The 23,060-nt window shown below is 37.4% G+C and overlaps 1 long non-coding RNA gene across 4 annotated transcripts in view; it reads right to left on the minus strand.

Moving 5' to 3' along the window:
• Positions 1-12,373: 12,373 nt before the first annotated feature.
• Positions 12,374-23,060, minus strand: part of LOC122240408 — a 79,044-nt gene continuing 68,357 nt past the window's right edge. For 2 of the 4 annotated variants that reach the window (XR_006220126.1, XR_006220125.1), the window contains one exon: positions 14,176-14,465. This is a non-coding gene — a long non-coding RNA (uncharacterized LOC122240408). Of the gene's footprint in view, positions 12,537-14,175; positions 14,466-23,060 lie in introns of those variants that run through there. The other 2 variants (XR_006220128.1, XR_006220127.1) reach the window with 2 other exon arrangements.

Here is a 23,060-nt window from a genome sequence, read left to right on the forward strand (position 1 = left end):
GACCTGAGCCAAAGTCCAGCACTTAACAACCGAGCCACCCAGGTGCCCCTATTTACTTGATATTTTATGTTTAATCCTGAGGTAGTTGAAATCCCAATGTTCTTTTAATGATCTCTTTCATAACCCAAGGACTCCAGCCTTAGATTTAGGCTGGAGGTAGAGAAAAAAATTGATTGAAAGTTATTAAATAAACTTCTCTTAAATGATTTTCTTCCTATAGTTCATTATATTGACTTTGTTAAGATTATTTTAAATTATTTTTTATAAGAGAAAGTTTCAAATTATTACAATTCACTTGGTATTTCATATTTATGTTCTGTGATTCCAATTCTATCTCTTTTATGACTTTTTGCAACCAGTCAAGTCCTACCTCAGCTGGAAGAATATGCATCATAGCATGGAAAGGTAGCCCAGATTAACAAACAACACTTTACTGCTGCCACCTATGGCAAGTGTCAGATGAGCACATCTTTTTAAATGTCTTCACAAACCATGTAATTAACACTTTCTTAGAGTAACATGAATGAAAAGCAGGCCATACAGTCTTTGAAAGTCAGAATGGTATATATTTCAGTATCATAACCCATATGATTATTGAATTTCAGCATATCGCATTTTGCTTTCAAAACAATTGCTAATATTTTTCTAAATGGAAGTAAGGATGATTCCAAATTGACATTCTGTAAAATTAATTAGAACTTTACCTAAATTTATTGGACTTTGGAACTTATAATAATGATGGCTTGACTCAATTTTAAGACTATGATAAGACTCCATAGCTATAATCTTTCAACTTCTGATTTATTTAGATGTATTTGATTTCTACCAAAAAATACATTTAAAGCTGGTTGATTTTTCCAATGTTTGCTAGCTTACAGACAGACTACCAGTATTTTCAGCTAGGGAAAATACTGTGAATATTTCTTTTTTTCACCATCCAAATTACTTTTTAAGTGGAAAATCTTAAAATTCAAAAACAAACAGAACAAAACAACAACAAACAACAACAAAGACTTTCTATGTGTGATACGGTAATTTAGACAAGGGTTTGACTCAGCTATAGAATCTTAAGGATGGTGGGTGATACCTAGACTATTTTTCCTCAGACGTTTCCTAATCTGAGACCGTATTTAGACCTAACTGTCCTACCTTTGATACCATTGACATAAATACTTTAACCTTAGAGGGCGGATGGGGGGAGGAAGAAAGAAATCAGCCATAATAAAAAGCAAAAATCAATTTTGAAAGCAAGAATTTCTTTTTTTCCCTTTGCTAAAAATGTAGCTGGAGCCCCGCAAATGCCCAGTTGGGTAAATTATGGGCAAACTTAAGCAATTCTAAAGGGCTAATATCAGTAGTGACACAGTGAATGATTTCATCATTGGCTCTTGGATCCAAGCTTACAAGGTCCAGTATAAAACTTCCTTTTCAACTTCCCAACATTCTGGAATATTCTTACCTATACCTAGTACTCTCCGTCTTCTCTCTTGCCTTTTTGTTTGTTTGTTTGTAGGCTTCACACCCAGTGCAGGGCTCAACATGGAGCTTGAACTCACGACCCTGAGATCAAGACCTGAGCTGAGATCAAGAGTCTGGCTCTTAACCAACTGAGTCACCCAGGCACCCCATTTTTTTTAAATTCCCCAGGGTAATATATCATCTAGGATTTCCCTGCCTTACATATTTCCCATTTCAAACTTACTTTTTTTCTTCTTTCTACTTTTCCTTAAAATTGAAATGCTAACTTTTGAAACAATTTATTCCTTCTTTGGGGATATTACTAATACCTGGCCCATGAACTTTTCCATCACCCCATCTCACTGATTCTAAAATGCATTTTTTTTCATTTAGAAATGTCTGAATTTACATCTTACACTTGATGTATATAATTCATGTTTTTCTTTGTGCCCCTAAATGATGTTACTATACCTATTGTGTTTCTTTCAATGGGGATATGTAATAAAGGAAACATACATGTAGTATTTGTGCTTCCAAGAGCACATTTCCCGAAACACTATCTGTGTAACACTTGTGGTATATGAGTAAGTCCAGATGAGGCATCCATAAACTTTCTATTTTACGTAAATAGTTAATGTTAATATATGATAGAAAAAATGAAAGGTGCACTCGAAACCCATGACTTGAAAGGCATTATTGGCTAGAATTAAACTAAGTTTTAAAAAAATTGAGTTGATTTAAAATCGCTTCAAAGAAAAACCCAAAGTAAATAGTGCTACAGATACTACAGATGGGACAGGAAAATCATGTCTCTCATAAGGACAAGATATTTGCCTTATTCCTCTTTGGATCCCAGAACTTCATAATTAGCACATGCTTATTGCATTTATTGGAATACTAATTATTTTGTCTCATTTCAAGTGGATTATGTGATTTAAAAATTTTACCCTAAAGAGAGAAGTGTTCAATCTAAGAAAATAGTTCTTTAGGGCCAGATGTATTTTAAAAGGGGAGCTTATGATTCTAAATGATTTTTATTAGTAGGTAAGTTATATTTGTGACATGTCAGTGTGTGGAGGGCATTCACTGTTTCCATCACCCCCAGCTTTGCCCATTCATTCCTCTGCACACCTGAAGGTGAAGGTCATTCTTATTTCAGTTCTCCTGTATACTGCCACCGTCCCCTATTAAAAGAGCTGAGAATTAGACTAAAGGAAAGTTTCTAAATTGATATGCTTCATAAATACCTTTTCAACTATATTGTGCACAAAGTAAAATGTATGTGTAATACTTGGGTTGTTTGTTACAATTATAGATTTGTCCTTCCTCTTTACCATGGCATTTGTCTTTCCTCACACTGTATATAGGACTGAAAGCCAAGGGGTTGGCTAAGAGGATTATGTTATATATTGATATCTTTTTCCATGTCTTTGGAAACTTGGCAAGGGACTATTATATTATGTTATATTATATTATATTATATTATATTATATTATATTACTTTATTTTATTTTATTTTATAATTCCAAAATGGAAATATCCCCTATGCATCTGTAGGTTTCAAGAATATAAAGGCTCAAGTCTCAGAGCTAGATATAGACAAAGGCTTTTTATTATACCTATGAGCATAATGAGAAATTAATTATAAAGCAGTAAAATAAACACTAGACCAGAAGTCAAGTGTCCTGGTCTCATTTATGCCACCATTGTCTTATTCTAAATTGTTCCTCCTTTCTTTGTACCTCAGGTTTTCTTTGTTGTAAAATGGTGCTTGATCTAGATGATTTCTAAGGCTCCTTCCATCTTCAAGTTTCCTTGATTCTATCATAGCTAGCTTAATTAGACTGTGGATGGGAATGGGATGAGGAGAGAATATAAAATAAATGAGTTTAGCTGTCCTTACCCATCCAGACAATGAATGCCTATTAGGAAAAAGCAAAACAAAACCCCTCATCCCACAACACATGATTCACTGTTAACTCCTTTGTTACCTTCTCCCACTTCCTTCCAAAATGATACATATCTGTGTTATAAATATACCCAGACTAGGAACAAAAATAACTAGACTAATGGCCTCCACGGGTTACCTTTGAGCGGCCTGAGCGTTTATGTAGAATGAAATAGAAAATTCTCAACAAGGGAGACGTTAACTATAAAGAATACAAGTTGTGTGGTTACATGCATGTGGTGCATGCGTTTGCGTGTGTGTCTACATGTTTTCATTACAAAGTTGTTACAATTTATAGAAAATTAGAATATGTGAAATCTGTTCCTGTTAGGTAAATCCTTTAAAGTTAACTTTCAAGTAAAACTCACAAATGAATCTAGATTACAGCCAACTGCCTCCACCCCATCCCCAAGTGACAAATCCAAGCAAGACAGCTGCTAAATTTAACATGCCTTTACTGGAACACCGGTGCCCCGCACACAATAGCAGGCAATGTGCCGCCAATCCGCAGGATGTACTCAATTTCTGAATTGCTGCACAGCAGCCCTGCTGATCCTTAATCCTTGTGAATACAGCATTGACACGTGGCCAAGACTTTCAGAGGATTCAGTTTTAAAGGCAAAAAGGAACAAGAGGAAAGGAAAAGCTCAAAGCAACATGTTAAGACACCTCCTGTGAGGCAAAAATTTTGAGGTGGAGAAAAAAAAATGACTCAATAAATAAATTTAAAAACACTCAGGCCCCAACAGTTGGTTTGTGCTCTAAAAGCTCATTTGCAGACCGATTGTTAAGGGCACATTTCCCCACTGAAACAATGTTTTCCTTGTCAGTTGTGTTCTCTGATTAGAACATACAATCCCATTTAAGCAAGACTGTTCCTGATGTGTGTATTACACAAATTATATCGAGTTCATCACTTCTACCAATATGTCAGCTGAAATGCTTCATGTTTGCTGTCAGTCTGGTGCATTTACTCCATCATTCGTTGAGCACCTAAATTGTTGAAGGAGGGAACAATGTGCTTAACAAGATAGGCCTTAACCCTGCCTTCGCAGACTTATCAAGATTGTTATTAGTACGCTTGAATCTTAGCAACATGTTTAGCAGATGCTAACTGTCATGACGGCAAGTGGATTCTGCAATATACAGTGTTCGCAGGGGTGATTGAATCATGGGGCCCATATTCTTATGGGTAGGGCAGATGGGATGGGAAGGGTGGGAATCAACTCAATGAGTGACATAAAATATCAGCTATGGGGGGGCACCTGGGTGGCTCAGTCGGTTAAGCGGCCGACTTCGGCTCAGGTCATGATCTTACGGTCCGTGAGTTCGAGCCCCGCGTCGGGCTCTGTGCTTACAGCTCAGAGCCTGGAGCCTGTTTCAGATTCTGTGTCTCCCTCTCTCTGACCTCCCCCATTCATGCTCTGTCTCCCTCTGTCTCAAAAATAAATAAAAGTTAAAAAAATTAAAAAAAAATATCAGCTATGGGTATGAAATACATGGATCTGAGTGGCCACGGTCCCAAGTAGTATCTATGGGCTTGGGTAAAGCTGTCAAGAGGTATATAGCTTACAGTATCATCAGTGGGGAAGATATTTACATGTATGGTAGCCATCTTTCTCCAGATTGTAAATAATGATCTTCCAGCACTAACATATCAACAGCTTCTCATGCCTGTCTAGAAGGGTGAAAAGACTGGTCCACTGAAGCTCATTTTTGTCTACCTTGTGAATTTGCGTGAAACAGAGTCACCAAGTAGGTAGGGCTGATTCTTTGTTTAGATGAAAGTTGATTTCTTCACCCATTTTCTTCAGCCCCAGGGTCTAGTCTCACTAGTGATCGTTCAACAGACACCATCATCACTGGAACCCCTTTGCTTTTTATCAGCAGTTTTCAACATCCTGCAGCGGAAAGGATTTGTTTCAAAGTCTCCTGTTTGACCTTCCTCTTAGTTCCTGTTGACAGGTTCTGAACCCAGTAAATAAGCTGTCTGTACTCACCCTACTTTCTCTGCATACTTGTTGAGGTTTTCACCGATGACCGAGACCCCTTTCATTTCCCCCTCTCAACCCTCACCATGAAAGTGACCTTTTCTTTTTTCTTTTTCTTTTCTTATTTTATGGGATTTAAACATATTTATTTATTTTGAGACAGAGAGAGAGAGAGAGAGAGAAAGAGACAGACAGAGGAGGAGTGGAGGAAGAGCAGAGAGAGACAGAGACAAAGAATCTGAAGCAGGCTCCAGCCTCTGAGTTGTCAGCACAGAGCCCAAAGCAGGGCTTGAACTCAGGAGCCCAGGAGATCATGACCTGAGCCAAAGTTGGAGGCTTAACTGAATGGGCCATCCAGGCGCCTCTGAAAGTGACCTCTTAAAGTATTCTAGCAACTCTTTTATAATAGAAAACTGTTCAGCACACACAAAAACATAGTAGATGTCTGCTGATGCAAAGAGCGGTTAGCGCAAAAGTCTAAAAACAAATTGGGAGTGTGGTTGCATGGAAGGTCTGGACTTCTGCTTATGTAAGCCTCCTAAGGCAGCTCGCAGTGGGTCCTGGCTGCCTACAATCGCCATTTATTCATCGTGAAGGATACAGGAGGCAGGCTACACTCTCTTATCAGTTCTCCTGCATTTCTCCTTTTCTGGCTTGTTGCTGGTGCCAGGAATAATCTTGGAGCTTTCTTCTTACTCTGTAACCCCAAATCAGTCATTTTTTTTTAGGACTCAGGGAGCTTTTCTGCCCCAATAAAATATAAATAAATAGGAGGTTAAAGACCCCTATCTGTATTTTTTTTTCTTGTTTCTTACTTAAACCATGTAGAGGAAAAGGCAAAGGCACATATAGGGGCTAAGAATGACAGGTTTAGAAAGAACAAATTAAAACGTAGCTTTGTGGGGCCCCTAGGTGGCTCAGTCGGTTGAGCGGCAGACTTCGGCTCAGGTCATGACCTCGCGGTCCGTGAGTTCAAGCCCGGCGTCAGGCTCTGTGCTGACAGCTCAGAGCCTGGAGCCCGCTTCAGATTCTGTGTCTCGCTCTCTCTCTGCCCCTACCCTGCTCATGCTCTGTCTCTGTCTCAAAAATAAATAAAACATTAAAATAAATAAATAAGTAAAATGTAGCTTCTTTATTTCAGAGGAAATCCAGATTTGAGGAAATGAGTACACTAGAAAGACACTATTTCTTTGCTTATTTGCAATACTTGTGTTCTCCATGAACAAAATAGAAGTTAACATATTTAGTATTTTTTTAAGTTTATTCATTTATTTTGAGAGAAAGAGGGAGCAGGGGAGGGGCAGAGAGAGAGAGAAAATCCTAAGCAAGCTCTGTGTTACCAGCACAGAGTGAGAAATGGGGCTCAATCCCACGACTGCGAGATCGAGAGTGAGCACTCAACTGACTGAGCCACACAGGTGCCTGGAAGTTAATACATCTGTAATAAAAACCAATTCATATAATACTTCCATGTTTGGAAGTTACTTCCGTATCCATTTTGATTCTTTCAGCATCCCTGAAAAATGTTCACGGTGGGTACGGTCTGCTTTGTTGAACACATGAAAAAATCAGAAGCTTACTGACATACTCGAGAATACATAACTACTACTAGAACTAAGATCAAATCCAGGCCTCTGAACATCAAATCAGCACAACCTTTAGAAACCCATGCACACTATTATGTCATGTGGCAATTTTATATAATTTTCCTCTGTTCATATTATAAATAAAATTTTTTAATGTTTATTTTTGAGACAGAGAGAGACAGAGCATGAATGGGGGAGGGTCAGAAAGGGAGACACAGAATCCGAAGCAGGCTCCAGGCTCCGAGCTGTCAGCACAGAGCCCGACACGGGGCTCGAACTCACGGACCGTGAGATAATGACCTGAGCTGAAGTCGGATGCTTCACCGACTGAGCCACCCCGGGCACCCCTTCTTTGTTCATATTATAACAGTGACCCCTCATCGAGAGCCACTGCTTGGTAAAATTATTTCAATTATCTTTAATTGAGTGTTTAACACTCATTTAAGTAAAGATATAGAAAGATATGAATTATGATTCATCTTAACCAACACAGAAATCTTGTTATCTAATTTCCCAGACTTTCTTGCAGCTAAAGTGGCCATGAAACCAAGTCCTGGAGAGCTTAAGGGGAATTCTGGGAACACTTCTTCTGGGTTTTTTCCATATACTTTGTTAGAAATCTAGCCCCCACCTATTTCAGCAGGAAAGAAGCAATCAGTTGTAGTAAGGCTGGCAGAGGTATTCAGTCAAAGGAGAATAAAATAGTGTTGTGGGTTTGGCAAGTTGCAGAATTGGGATCTTAGCAAGAGCCATGTTAGTGATGTGGGAGATGAGTAGTCTTAGTCTATTGAACTTTTGTTCAGAGAGTAAATCATGGAAGTTTCTTTTCTTTTTTTTTGGTAGGCCATTTACTGATGTCTGTCAAATGTAAAATGCATATACTCTTTAGAGCCAGCAATTCTACTTCTAGGAATTTATCCTTGCCAGCATTGAAATCATGAAAATTCAAAATGACTTAAGTTTCTGTCGCTAATAGGAGTGCTCATCTATGTTGTAAAATATTGGGCAGCCAGTAAAAACATTGGTAGACTTAAAGGTATTGATACGGATAGTTGTCCACAACAAATTCTTAAGTTAACAAATTAAAAAGAAAAAGATAGGGGCACATGGGTAGCTCGGTTGGTTGAGCGTCTGACTTTGGCTCAGGTCATGATCTCACGGTGTGTGAGCCCGCACCCCACGCTGACAGTGCAGAGCCTGCTTGGGATTCTCTCTCCCCCTCTCTCTGCCCCTCCCTCCCCTCAAAAATAAATAAACATTGAAAAACAAGAAAGAAAACAAGATGAAAGAACAGAATGAATGGTAATGGAAAAAGTGAATACAGACTTGTCAATTTTACTTCTGAGAAAATGTATCAACAGAAATGATGAAAAAAATTGGTAACTGAGGGAAACAGAGATTCAGGTGTATTATTTTTTTTAAGGTGAAGGGCATTCAATATGTTTTTGTGTTAATTGGGAATGATTTTCGTATAAATATAAATTCCACTATAATCTAAATATAAGTCCCACACATCTTTAATTCTAAAATACGGGTTTTTCACATTTTAATAATTTTGAGATCGGGATGCCTTATAATCCATTGATTAAAGCCGAAAGGATTTGTGTTAGCATCTACAAATCATCTTGAGGCAATTTTCACCAAGATCTTCTTTAGGTTAAATTTTCCACTTTGGTCTTTGAATTCTCACCGGCAGCTTGAATTCAGACCGGTTAACCTACTTGAGGACTCACTTGTGTTCATTTCTGAGGCTGGTGTTTTCTTCTCCTGTTTGTCCCCTTCTTTCCATTCTGTGTCACAGTGGAGATTGCGTCATTCCATTTCTGTGCTTCTCTACCTAGTGGCCTTTTGTCCTCACCTACTCGTACCTTGAAGATGGAATCCTTTGACGTCTCAGCATTTGGGGATTTTCTAAATAGATTTCCTGTCATAGAGTATATATATTTCTTCTTTTAAAAAATGTACATACAGGGGCCCCTGGGTGGCTCAGCCAGCGAAGCATCCGACTCTTAATTTCAGCTCAAGTCATGATGTCACGGGTTTGTGAGATCGAGCCCCTAGTCGGGCGGGCCCCGTGCTGACAGTGTGGAGTCTGCTTGGGATTCCCTGTCTGTCCCCTCCCTGCCCCTCCCCCTGCTTGCACTTGCTCTCTCTCTCTCTCTTTCTCTCTCCAAATAAATAAATACACATTAAAAGAGGTACACACAGGCAATTACTTAAAAAAGAAGAAAATAGCAAAGGTTGGCAAGGATGTGGGGAAATTAGAATGCTGTGTAAGATGGTGGAGCTGCTATGGAAAGCGGTGTGGAGGTTCCTCAAAAAATTAAACACAGAATTACTATATGAGCCAGCAATTCAATTTCTGGGTCTGTCCCCAAAAGATTTTAAAACAGAGACTTGCATAGGTATTTGCACACCCATGTTCATCGCGGCAGTATTTATCGTAACCCAAGGTGGAGTCAACCCAGGGGTCCATGAAAAATGAATGAGAAACAAAACGTGGGCCATACTTGCAGGGAAATATTATTCAGCCTTTAAAGAGAAAGGACGTTCTGCCCCGTGCTATGGCGTGGGTGAACCTAGAAGACGTTATGCCAAATGAAACAATCCAGTCGCAAAAGGACAAACATTGCATGATTTCACTTAAATGAGGGATTTAGATAATCAAATCCACAAAGACAAGGTAGAATGGTGGTGTCCAGGCCCAGTGAGGAGGGAAGAATGAGGAAGTATTGTTTCAGTTTGGAAAGATGAAAGTAGTTTTTTTTTTTTTTAAGTTTATTTATTTTTGAGAAGGGGGAGGAGGGAAGGGCAGAGAAAGAGGGAGAGAGAAAATCCCAAGCAGCCTCTGTGCTGTCAGCACAGAGCCCGACCTGGGGCTTGATCTCGTGAAGCGTGAGATCATGACCTGAGCCGAAATCAAGAGCTGGAGCTTAACCGACTGAGCCAGACGGAAAGATGAAGGCATTCCAAATGTGGATGCTGGTGATGGTTGCAAAACAGTATGAATGTACTGAATGCCATTGAACTGTACATTTAATAATGGTTAAAATGGTAAAACTTATGTATATTTTGCCACAATTAGAGAAAATAAAATAAGTGTACATGAAATAACGGTGTGGCATACAGTTTATGGTATTTCAATGAAATGTCAATGATTCCAGAAGGAGAAGGCGGTAAAATCTCTGATAAGCTGCCAGGGGCTGGGATGAACTGAGAAGTGCAGAGTCCAGCTTGTGATTCAAAGAATCAAGGGTCCATCATTGTCAGGAGAGGCCTCAGGGACAGGGATCTTCACAGATTTATGTGAATGGAAAGAAGGGAGTTTCTGAATGGCATCGTACTTCTAAATGATGTTTGAAGTGAAGGAATTAGGTGAGAGAGAAGTGTGGGGAGGGAGGTGTGGGAGATGAAATAGTTATCTTGCAGAGTGGGAAGCGAGCCCTGAAGAAAAACAGAATAGGCTTGTCATCAGTCTTGATAGCCCACTTGAGAAAATGAACGGACAGTGAAATCAGTCTGCATAGTTGTGTTATTCATTCCCGCAGTGTTCACCTGTGTGGGTGCATTAAGGATACACATGGCTGGATTACTCCCATGTCAAGGTTCTGCACGTGTAGAACGATGGTGAGAAGGAGGCAGGTAAGGGAAGCGAGGATCATTTGCAAAAATACGTTCATACATATGGACATACACACATATGTGCATTAATTCATTAATAACCTTGGGTTACCTTCTATGGGAAATGGAATAATAACAGACCTTATCTTATAAGGTTGTGGTGAGTTAAATGTCAAGTACATAAAACACTTCGAACAGTGTGCCTGACACTCAGAAAGTTCTCCATAAACATTAACTATTGCCACTATCATATTCTCATGGATTATCAAGTCTGCTAGACAGTGCAAGAAATGAAGACAGGTGGGAACTGACAAATGATAACGAAGTGGTAGGTGAATGGATTACAGCTAAAACTCTGAATGGAGAGCTTGACAAGAGACTGATAGACAAAGCAAGGAGGGGATGGAGTGGGTGATACAACCTGACAGTATGTGCTTCAGATGAGCAAGGTGTTTGGAGAAGGAAGAGGTTGTTATGTTTGGAAACCCAATGTAGAGCGAGGAGGATGTCCACTTCCCGTACTGGCCCAGAGGAACATGGTAAGAGCAAGAAAAGAAAAACAGCTTTGGTTCCATTTAAAGAGAAGCAGTTTCCTCGGGAGACAGTTCAGTTTCAATAAAAACACACATGTGAAGGGAACAATCAGGAAAGAGACTAAGCATTTAACGAAGCTCACTGATTGCAGATTTAGAGCTCAAAAGGACAGAATGGTATGGGTATAAAGAGAGGGGCTTTTCCTTCTCTTTTGAGAGATTGAGTTCAAATCTGGAGAGGGACATTGCAGCGTGGGGTAAGAGGCAAAGATTCCTTGTTTAGACTACTACAAATGGAAATGTAACTGAGGCACTTGCTTTGATTGCAAAATAGGGTTAAACACTCAGATCTGATTGAAATACTCAGGAGTCTGGGGCTGCTTTTGCAGAGTAATTATCAATCCAATCATGTCCTACGTTGTGCTCTGTGTGTTTTACCGATTACATTCTTGTTAATTCTGCACCAGTTTATATCTCGTCTTCTCCTTGAAATAGATTCATACTTCTGAGGGGGGAAAAATGTTTCTCTTTTAAAGTTATCATACTTCATGAACTGAATCACGGCATCTTGTAAAGAATAGATGCTCAATATGTTTTTTTTAAGTTTATTTATTTATTTTGAGACAGTGCATGAGAGTGGGTGAGGGGCAGAGAGAGAGGGAGACAGAGAATCTCAAGAAGGCTCTGTGCCATCAGCACAGAGCCCAATATGGGGTTCAAACTCATGAACCGTGAGATCATGACCTCAGCTGAAATCAAGAGTTGGACGCTTAACAGACTAAGCCACCCAGGCACCCTGATGCTCACTCAAAATGTTTTATAAATTGACTTTTTTAATTAGTTGAGCCATAGCGGGGACTATATTATACATTTTATTTATTTATTTATTTATTCATTTTTACATTATGAATTTTAAAATTATACTCAGCTCCGTATATACAAACAATAGTTTTAGGACAAGAGCCTAAAATTCTCTGTTTTTAATCTTGGTATGATAATATTTACGTTCAGGAAAAAGTATGGAACAGAAGAAAATTTCCCCTTCAGATTTTTGAGATCAAAGTTGAAGTGGAATCTGAAGTGTGTTGTAGAACTGCGATCTACAGTTGTCTTTTTTTTCTTTTTTCTTTTTTTTTCTTTTTTCTTTTCTCTCTCTCTCTCTCTCTCTCTCTCTTTTTTTTTTTTTTTTTTTTTTTTTTTGCTTGCTTCTTTTCAATGTTTTACACAGTCCAGAGACGTTGGAGAGTTGGAGCAAAACCAAGATTACTGGTTCCTTGAAGATTCTTTTCTTCCTTAGCAAATGGTTCTGATCAGGCTTTTAGCAACTAAGGTACTGGAAACAATTTTGTGTAAATGTCTTTGCTACTAGATTCTCCACAAATCAAATGCATTCTTGGAGCTGAAATGAAATAACAAAAGGGAGGACAGTGTGGCAAGTTGGGAAAACCATCTGTTTCATCACAGGAATTGATTGAACTTGATACACAGATCGGAGATAATTTATTCATGATAATGACTCTTCTCCTAATGTCCCAGATAACTTTTTGTCCCAATGGTAGCCCCTGGATTAGTTCTAATTCAAACCCTTTGGAACTCTGTCTCCATAACCTCTCTTCAGCACAAGGAACACAAGCATTCCGTGAACATTCAGTGGACAAAATCAGTAAAATTCTTAATACAAATAGTCCTAGAATGATTTAATTATTCAACATCAGATTGTCCTGTCCCCTCAGACATATTATTGAACAAGACGGATATTAATAAGGAATTTTACAAACAAGTTTGATCCTTTTATAAACCCAATCTGAAAATCTAGAGTATTTTTGACATTTGTCTTTGTATTTCTCTTTTCTTTAATATTAAAATAGCATATATCAAGTCTTATACTTGACATTTCATTTTTCCTTTTCTCAGAAAACTTGGACGTAATATACAGCAATCATAATTATGCTTTCATTTTTAGGAAATTTTTGTCTTTGATTGCTTGTAAAAGTTTACTTAAATAAAACATATATCCTTGTCTTTAGTGAGTATAAAATGCATTATTTGATGGAACATTTATGTTTCTATTTCTAGAGTGTAACAAAAAGTTATTATCAACTACCAAGGACCTTACTTTATCTTTAAAAAAAAATAATTTACAGGGGCGCCTGGGTGGCTCAGTCGGTTAAGCGCCCGACTTCGGCTCAGGTCACGATCTCGCGGTCCGTGAGTTCGAGCCCCGCGTCAGGCTCTGGGCAGATGGCTCAGAGCCTGGAGCCTGTTTCCGATTCTGTGTCTCCCTCTCTCTCTGCCCCTCCCCCGTTCATGCTCTGTCTCTCTCTGTCTCAAAAATAAATAAACGTTAAAAAAAAATTAAAAAAAAAATAATAATTTACAAATGATTAAATTACTACTTTTTTAAGTTGTCTTACCTAGGACTGGCAAAATTGAAATTTTAAGTCTAATCATAGTGAAATTTAACCATACACCACACTTCATAAGTATAGTAATTTAAGAAGATGAACTTATAACTTCAACTCTTTCAAGTCTGTGGAATTATTATACCTTAGGGCTTTATGATAAGTTTAGCAGTAAACCAAGTAGTTCATATTCTGTGTCTTATAGATAAATAACCCAAATTTTCTGTGAGAAATGTTAATGAGTAAATACTTCCCTATGCTGACAACTTGGCTGCTCCTTATAATCTAAAACTTGTGTTAAAACCTTAGTGCAAAAATGGCTATAAACCAACTGTGGTTCTGTCAGCTTGATTCTGTAGTACCTTAATGAAGCATTGTGAGCGGTTGATTCTTCTTATTTTGCTTAGCGAATATTTAAATGGATTTTTAAACTGCTGAATAGCTTGGAAAGAACTGAGTTTCTTTATTTTCAAAAGAAAAATGTTCTTCCCTCACCTTAATAGACATGCACACAATTAAAAAGCAGGCAAAGCCATCAAGATGAGCATTCAGAAGCAAAGGGGAAAATTATTACAAAATTGCTATTTATTAAAGTAGGCAATTATATTTCAGACTGACTTTTTGAAAGCTCTGCTAACATATTACCTGCAACACTACAGGGGCAAGAACTTTGGGATATCGAACAAGAAAATGCTTGTTACCTTGCTTCCTTTCAATAAAGCATGTGCATATAGAATAGTTCACTTAAACCCCAGTCCTATGAGACATGTGTTGTCCCCATTTTGCAGTTGCGAGAACTATGGATAAAAGCATTGCGGTAACCTTTCCGAAGCCACACAGCTGGCGGGTGGTAGTGCTTGATCACCAGTTTAGTCCTTCTGACTCTTGATACCTTTCCTTGTTTGTCACCGCCATCTTTACGTAACCTACAAATGGAGAGACGCTGTCAGAACATGGAGCACTGTCGTAAACAGAGACCCCGTGAACCAAATTGTAAAGCTTAGAATTTCATTGCCCAGGTGTTCGATAGTGAGGCCATTGACACTTTGGTGTGTGCGTTGCCATATGGTTCCCCTTCAGGCCTGTCAGCAAGAGGGTTACCTGAAGTTAGCAGGTCAAGTAGCGCACGGAGCCAGTAAGAGAGTATCTGCTCTTTATCAACAGGCATGCTTCCTAGATTTTCTGTTTGACACAGTATTTACTTGACAGTGACCTCTACCAGAAACATAACAGGCCTGTTCGATGACAAAAAAAAAAAAAACAAAAAACCACAACTCAACATTTAACATGGTTGTCCCGTTCATTTCAAAGACAGTTACAACAGTGGCCTGGTCCCATACAAACTGTATCTCATCAGCACTTTCCAGTAAAGCATACCTCTCACTCATATAAATTGTCTTGTTTATGTATATTTATTTTTCTTATCTGTCTGTAAGTATGACCTGTGATTTAAGAAAAATGAACTAGACACAATTCTTACCTTTAGTGTAATTGAAAATATGTCTTATTATATATTGTTGCATTACACACTCGCCCAGAGGGTGGATGACTGCTGATTCTTTATCAGAAACTATAAAACTATAGAGGCCAATAAACAGCAAGACATGTTTAAAGTGATGAAGAAAAAAAATAACTAAAAGCCTTCCACCTAGAAATCTATATCCAGCAAAACATCCCATAGAATTGTATTAACATACTTAGGCTGTAATAATATCATACATACAGGTTGCATGGTTTAAACAACAGCAAATTATTTTATCACTGTTCCAGGGACTGGAAATGACATTACAGCTTTTATTACAAAATTACACAAGATCAAAAGAGACTACCAGGAACAATTATGCACTAATAAATTGGATGACTTAGAAGCAATGGATGAATTCCAACATACAACTTATCAAGACCAAATCATGAAGGAATTAAAAAAAAACCAGATCACTAATGAGTAAGGAAGTTGAGTTACTAATGAAAAACCTCCCCCAAAACAAAAGTATAGGACCACATAGTTTCACTGATTAGTGCTACCAAACACTTCAATAATAATTAATGTCAGTACTTCTCAAACTCTTCCAAAAAATCAAAGAAGAATGAACATTTCCAAACTCATGTTAGTCGTTCAGAATTACCCTGATGCCAAAGCTAGAGAAAGGGACTGTCAGTAAAGAAAATTACAGACCAATATCCATGATAAACAAAGATACCAAAATTTTCAATATAATACTAACAAACCAAAATCAAGAGATCATTAAAATGTTCACAGCACATGATAATATAAGATTTATCCCTGGGATGTAAGGATTATTCAACATTTTCAGATCAATAAACTTGACTCACCACATTAATCAAAGGAAAACAAAATGATATGATCATCTCTGTAGATGCAGAAAATGCATTTGACAAAATTCAACATCACTTTGTGATAAAAACTCTCAACAAATTAGTATAGCAAGAATGTACCTAACATACTAAAGGCCATATTTGCCCATGGAAATCAATGGCTAGCATCATACTCAACAGTGGCAAACTGAAAGTTTTTCTCTAAGATCAGGAACCAGACAAGGATGCTGCATCTATTCGACACAGTACTTACTAGCAATCTAGCCGGAGGAATTAGGCAAGAAAAACAAATAAAAGTCATCCCAATTGGAAAGGAAGAAGAAAAATTGTCACAGATGACACAATCTTCTACAGAAACTCCTAAAAACTACCAAAAAATACCTTGAGCTTAACAAGCAAATTTAGTGAAGTTGGAGAACGTAAAATCAAAAGACAAAAATCCATTCTTTTTATACATTATCAATGAACTATCAGAAAGAGAAGTTAGGAAAACAATCCCATTTACAATATCATCAGAAAGAATAAAATACTGAAGAATAAAGTAAACCATGGAGGTAAAAGATCTGTACACTGAAAACTATAAGACAGTGAATAAATAAATTGAAGAAGATACAAACAAATGAAAAGATAGTCCATGCTTCTGGATCGGAAGAGTAAATATTGTTAAAATGTTCATACTACCCAAAATGATGTACAGATTTAATGCAATCCTTATCAAAATCCGATGGCATTTTTCACGGAAATAGAAAAAGAATCCTACAAGTTTGTATGGAACCCCAAGGACCCTGAAATGGCCCATTTTGAGAAAGAACAATAAAGCTAGAGGCACCACGCTTCCTGATTTTAAACAATACTAAGAAGCTATAGTAATCAACACAATATGGGACCGCCATAAAAATAGACTCATAGGCTATTGGAGGAAAATAGTCCAGAAATAAACCCACATATATATGTTTAATTAATCTTTGACAAGAGTGCCAAGAATGCACATTGAGGAAAAGATAGTGTTTTTAATAAAGGTGCTGGGGAAACAGGATATTCACGTACAAAAAAATGAAACTGGACCCTTATCTTTCACCATACACAAAAACCAACACAAATGAATCAAGACTTAAATATTAGACCTGAGACAGTAAAGCTCTTAGAAGAAAATATAGGAAATAGGCTTCTTGACATTGGTATTGATGAAAATTTTCTTTTTGAATATGACACCAAATACACAGGTAATGAAAGCAAAAATTAACAAATGAGATTATATAAAACCAATAAGTTACTGTGTAGCAAAAGAAATAAAAAATTAAATTAAAAGGCAAACTACAGAATAGGAGAAAATATTTTCAAACCATATATCTAATGATAGGTGCATTTCAAAATATGTAAGGAACTCAATAACATAAAAGCAAATAACCCAATTAAAAATTGTAAAGGAATCAAATAGACATTTCTCAAAAGAAGACTGACAGATGGCCAACAGGTATATGAAAAGGTGTTCAACATCATTAATCAGGGAAATATGAATCAAAACCTATCCGCCTGACACCTGTTAGAATGATTATGGTCAAAGGAAAAGATAACAAGCATTGGTGAGGATGTAGGGAAAAGAGAACACTGTTGGGAAAAAAAGGAAATGCCACTCTGGGAAACAGAAGAGAATTTCCTCAATAAATTAAAAATGCAACTACCATATGATCCACCGATACCACTTCTGGGTTTATATCCAAAGGAAATGAAATCAGGATCTCAAAAAGATCCCTGCCCTCCTGTGTTTATGGAAGCATTAATCGCAATAGCCAAGATATGGAAATAGGCAATGGATGACTAGATAAATAAAATGTGATGCTAAATGAATAAGCCAGACACAGAAAGATAGGTATTGCATAATATTACTTAGATAAGAAATATAAAATGTTGAACTTAGATAAACAGAGAGTAGAAGAATAGTTGCCAAAGGCCAGGGGGATGGGGGAAATAGAGAGATGTTGACCAAAGGGCACTAACTCTGTTATAAAGTAAGTTCTCATATATAAAATAAAATAAAATAAAATAAAATAAAATAAAATAAAATAAAATAAAATAAAATAAAATAAAATAAAATAAAATGAATAAAATAAAAGAATAAAATAAAATTTTAATTTTTTAAATTAAAAAATCAAGTAAGAGTTCTAGAGGCTAATGTAAAGCATGATGACTACAGATAATAATAACGTATTCTGTAGTTGACTTTTGCTAAGTGAGTAGATCTTTGGTCTTCTTACCACAAAAAAAAAAGCAAAGACAAAAACAAAAACAAAAAACTGTAACTATGTGAAGTGATAGATATGTTAATTAGCTTGGTTGTGGTAATCATTACACAAAGTATACTTTTATCAAAATACCAAATTGTACGCCTTGAATATATACAATTTTTATTTGTATATCATATCTCAGTAAAACTGGGAAGAATAGAATTAAACTAAACGTTCCCCAAATTTTCAGTTCTCAGAGACATATAACCCTAATGGTAGACTGGAGAGCTGGGAGGGATAGACATTGTGATGGAAAACTGAGTCATTGGTCAACTTCACAGCCACATTGCATCAATCTATGTCCTAAGACAAATCTCTAACATCCATCCCCAGCCCTAACACAAAAACAGTTTTAGAGCCAATGCAAAAGTAGCATGCACAAGTTCTCCATCTAAAGAGGGGTCCTAATTTTAAAACAAGCTGAAATAAACTTTTAAACTTCTATTACTGTAGTTTTTTTCATTCAAAATGGTGTGACTTTTTTTTTTTTTTTTTTTTGAGAGAGAGAGGGCACAAGTGAGCAAGGGGCAGTGAGAGAGAGACAGAAAGAGACAGAAGCGGGACTCACCTGAAACAGGCCTCGAGTTCACCTGATTCAGGACTCAAACTCACCAACCCTGAGATCACGACCTGAGCTGAAGTCAGATCCTTAACCACATAAGCCACCCAGTCGCCAGGTGTGGCATATTTTTGTTAAGTGACCACAATATATCAGGTGCTGTTCTAGGTCTTGGAAATCCAACTAAAAGCAAAACTGACAGAACCTTTGCTTGCCCTATGGAGATTAAAAACTAATAAGGGAAGATAGATAATAAACACACACATCATCATCATCATCATCATCATGATAATGGTGTTAAGAGGCCATGTATTATATAATATGAAGTGTGAAAGAGATAACACCAAATAGTATCTGATTAAAACAAAATGGTGGAAGAGTTAGGTGAGTAGGTGGCCACCCACAGCCAACGCTGTAAAATGCTTACTGTTTGTCAGGCCCTGTTCTCAGCACATGATATGTATATTAACCTACGATGTGAATTATGTGAAGGGGCAAGTCAAGGCAAGCATTTGCAGAAAAGCTTCCAAGTTTAGAGAGAAGCAAGGGCATAGAGTCTAAGGCAGGAAGGAACTTAGCATGATTAAAGAGCTGAAGGAGAGGGTGGCAAGTACTGGATCAGGTAGCAACTGGTGAGGCGGAGTGAGGAATCTGAACCATGTTCTAAGTGCTGTGAAAACAACTACAGAGTTTTAGGCAAAGGAGTGATATGATTAAATTTACATTAAAAAAAAATCATAAAACCAGGCACTTGGAAAAATGGAGTCAAGGGAAATAGGAGTGAACTCAGAGTGCTGAATCAGGAGGTCATTGCTCTGGTCCCAACAGTAGCTGAGGGCTGCTTGGTATAACTTCAGATTGACCAGGACCTATTTCTCCTCTGAACCACCATAAAATTTTGTTTATGCCCATGCCTTGTACTATTATAATCCTATTTTCCAGTTTTAGACTCTTTTGGTAGCCGGGACTAAATCTTACGCATCTCTATTTTCTTCTTCTAGTTCCTGGGCATATTCTATATGGCAGAGAGTCAATGATTATTTTATTCAATCAAAATGAACACAGTTATAATATTCTCTTACTGTACCTGTGCTTTTACAATGAAAATGTACATAGTGTATTTGGATAAAAATTTCAGAACAAAATACTAGTCATGTTTTTGAGCTTTAGATTGTATAAGGTGTTTTTTTTTTTTTAATTTGGCTTCACTTTTCTTTCCCCTTATAATACTGCCAAGTGTGAAGTTTAAATCCACTTTTGAGTTAAACCAGTACAAATAAAGCTTCGAGCAATTTTTAAGAGGAGGAAGAATATGTTTTTTTGCTGTATCATAATTCAAAAGTAATGGAGCTAATTGAATTTACTCTTTCTAATGTGGGGGTGTCAGTGGGGGGAGGGGTAGAGATAGAACGTGGAACAAATAAAAAAATGACATCCCTAATAAGACTAAGCCTGTAAAGTTTCAAATCCAAACAAATGTCTTGAGATGTTGTAAACAAGTAAAGATGGAAGCTGAAAAGAAAATTCCTTCACCTTTAAAGGAAAGCTTCTGCAGTTTGACATCAAAGGTCTTAAACCAAGATAAATCATTTTGCTTTTTGAAAGGAACAACCTTTCAAGAAAATACTGCTTGAGGAAGACTCATGAATATATCTAATACATCCTTGGTGAGAAAAATTGTGAGAACAGATTGTGGAAAGAGAAATATGAGAACAGCAGAGGTTGAATTTAATGATCTATATTTGTGTTCATTCTTTTCTTCTTTTCTGATTATAACTGCTCATTGTATTTCCTATCCCCCTTCCAATAAATGTACCATATACAATAGAGTTGCTCTGTCGTCTGTGATAAACATCACTCCATCAGCACACATACACACACACCCAGGAAACAAATCCCATGAACTTCATAATATTTAGAAACACTCGACCTTTTTCAATTTCAGAAGAAGGGAGTTAATAAAAGGAGAATACAGAGGAAATACTCAGGAGATATTAAACCCTCTGAAGAGTGCTCTGAAGAAAAAGCTCTCCATAAGGATGTGAGCAAACACTTGGCCAAACTGAAGAAACATGAGGGAAGTGCTTACTGGAGATTTGTGTGAGATCTGGCCAGCAGCAGCTGAAACAAAGCCCAAGGAGGTTTGTAATACTGTTATCAAAGTGATCTCTTCATCTCCCATAAAAGTCACTTTATTGTCCCCTGTGATAATTTTTTTTAATTGTTTAATGTTTATTTATTTTTGAGAGAGAGAGAGAGAGAGAGAGGAAGGGCAGAGAGAGAGAGGGAGACACAGAATCTGAAGCAGGCTCCAGGCTCTGAGCCGTCAGCACAGATCCTGACGCGGGGCTCAAACCAATGAACTGTGAGATCATGACCTGAGCTGAAGTCGGATACCTAACCGACTGGGCCACCCAAGCTCCCCTTGTCCCCTGTGATAATTTACCATCTTGTGCCCACGATAAGAACCAGCTCTAAATTATGCAAATTTCTTGTAAAGTTAGTTACACCAGAATGTATCTCCTGAATATTCTTCAGATATTGACTAGCAAAGCTTTCTCAACTTGGGGAGATTTCTTTGTTCTGTGTTTTCCTGGAACTGAGCTCCTGCCCATGTGAGGATGATAGCTTTTTACATCCACTACTATGACTATTTGATTAATGCCTGCCTCATTTGCCCAACTAGTGAACTGACACTTTATAAATAGCTGTTGAATGAAGTGAGTTTTTGACTTGAATTTCTTAGCTAACAACAGCTGCCATATACATATACATATACATACACATACACATACACATACATATACATATACATATACATTCATATATATATGCCACAGATATATATTTATAGATTTATATCTATGGTGTGTGTGTGTCTTTATTTTCCAGGAGTTTTAATTAATTCCTTTTCTACCACACAAACACTGAAATTAGAAGAAATAAAATAAACTGAGAAATTTTGACACAATATATTTTTGTTCGTATTCATTATCTCCAGAGCTGGACTTAGACATATGCAGGTTAGGGGGGTAGGGAACCCGTCTTTTCAAGTGCCTGCATAATATACCAAGATAGACTATATACTGAGCCACAGAACAATCCTTAATAAATATAAAAAGTTGAAACCCAAAGAAATCAGTAACACAAATAGGAAAGCCTCTAAATTCTTTGAAACTAAACAACACATTTCTAATTAATCCGTGGATCAAGGAGAAAATCTCAAAGGAGGTAAAAAAACCACATGGATCTCAAAATGGATTGTGAACAAAGCAGACATCTTTCAATGGGTGTAATGGTTAAATGTAGTGCATGTGTACCATAGAAGGCTCTTAAGCGATGGAAAATAACAAACGACTATCGGCTACCCAGATCACCAGAAAATTGTGCTGAGTGAAAAAATCAACCCAGAAAGATTGCATACTGCAGGATTTTATTTGTATACTATTCTGGAAGTGAGAAAATTATAGACGTGAAAAACAGATCAGCGATTGGCAGGGATTAAGAATGGTGCGTAGGTAGGAGGGACATGCTGTGGCTGTACAAGTGCAACACGAGGAATTCTGATGAGAATATTCTGCATCTTGACCGTGTCAGTATCCTGGTTGTGATAGGTTACACTAGCCCCCACCCCCCCTTATCCGCAGGTGATGCCTGGAACTGCAGCTAGGACCAGACTCCGTAGGTACTATGGTTTTTCCCATACGTACACACCAATGATAAAGTTTAGTTTATGGATTAGGCCCAGTAAGAGATGGACAACAAGAAGTAATGAATTAGAAAATTATAATGATATGTGATACAAGTTAGGTAAATGGGGTCGCTCTCAAAATATCTTATTGTACTGTACTCACTCTTCCCCTTGTGAGGATGAGAAATGATCAAATGCCCAGGGGACAAGATGAAACAGGATGAATGACACAGGTGTTGTGACCTAGCGCTAGGCTACTGCTGACCTTCCGATGCCATGTCAGGAGGCAGATCATCTGCTTCCAGATGTTATCATTGCAGAAAACTGAGTAAAGGATACATGGGCTCTCTGTTATTTCTTGCAACTACATGTGAATCCACAATTATTCCAAAATTTTAAAAAAAAGTTTAATAAGTTAACTATGATGGGTATAATTATTATTTTCATTTTTTTTAAAATAAGGAAATTTAGGCAACCGAGTTTAAGCAGTTTATTCATTGTGAGAGGATTATTAAGGGACTGGGATTTGAAGCACCTGGCTTTTGAGATCAGAATTCTCACTCTTAACTCTAAAACTTTACTGCTTTTGCTTTTCCTGGCAACACTTGGCCCACCAATAAGTGGGCTTTCGCCTGGTTACCTAAATTAC

This window comes from Panthera tigris, chromosome B4 (genome assembly GCF_018350195.1).
Source record: "Panthera tigris isolate Pti1 chromosome B4, P.tigris_Pti1_mat1.1, whole genome shotgun sequence".
Taxonomy (NCBI): domain Eukaryota; kingdom Metazoa; phylum Chordata; class Mammalia; order Carnivora; family Felidae; genus Panthera; species Panthera tigris.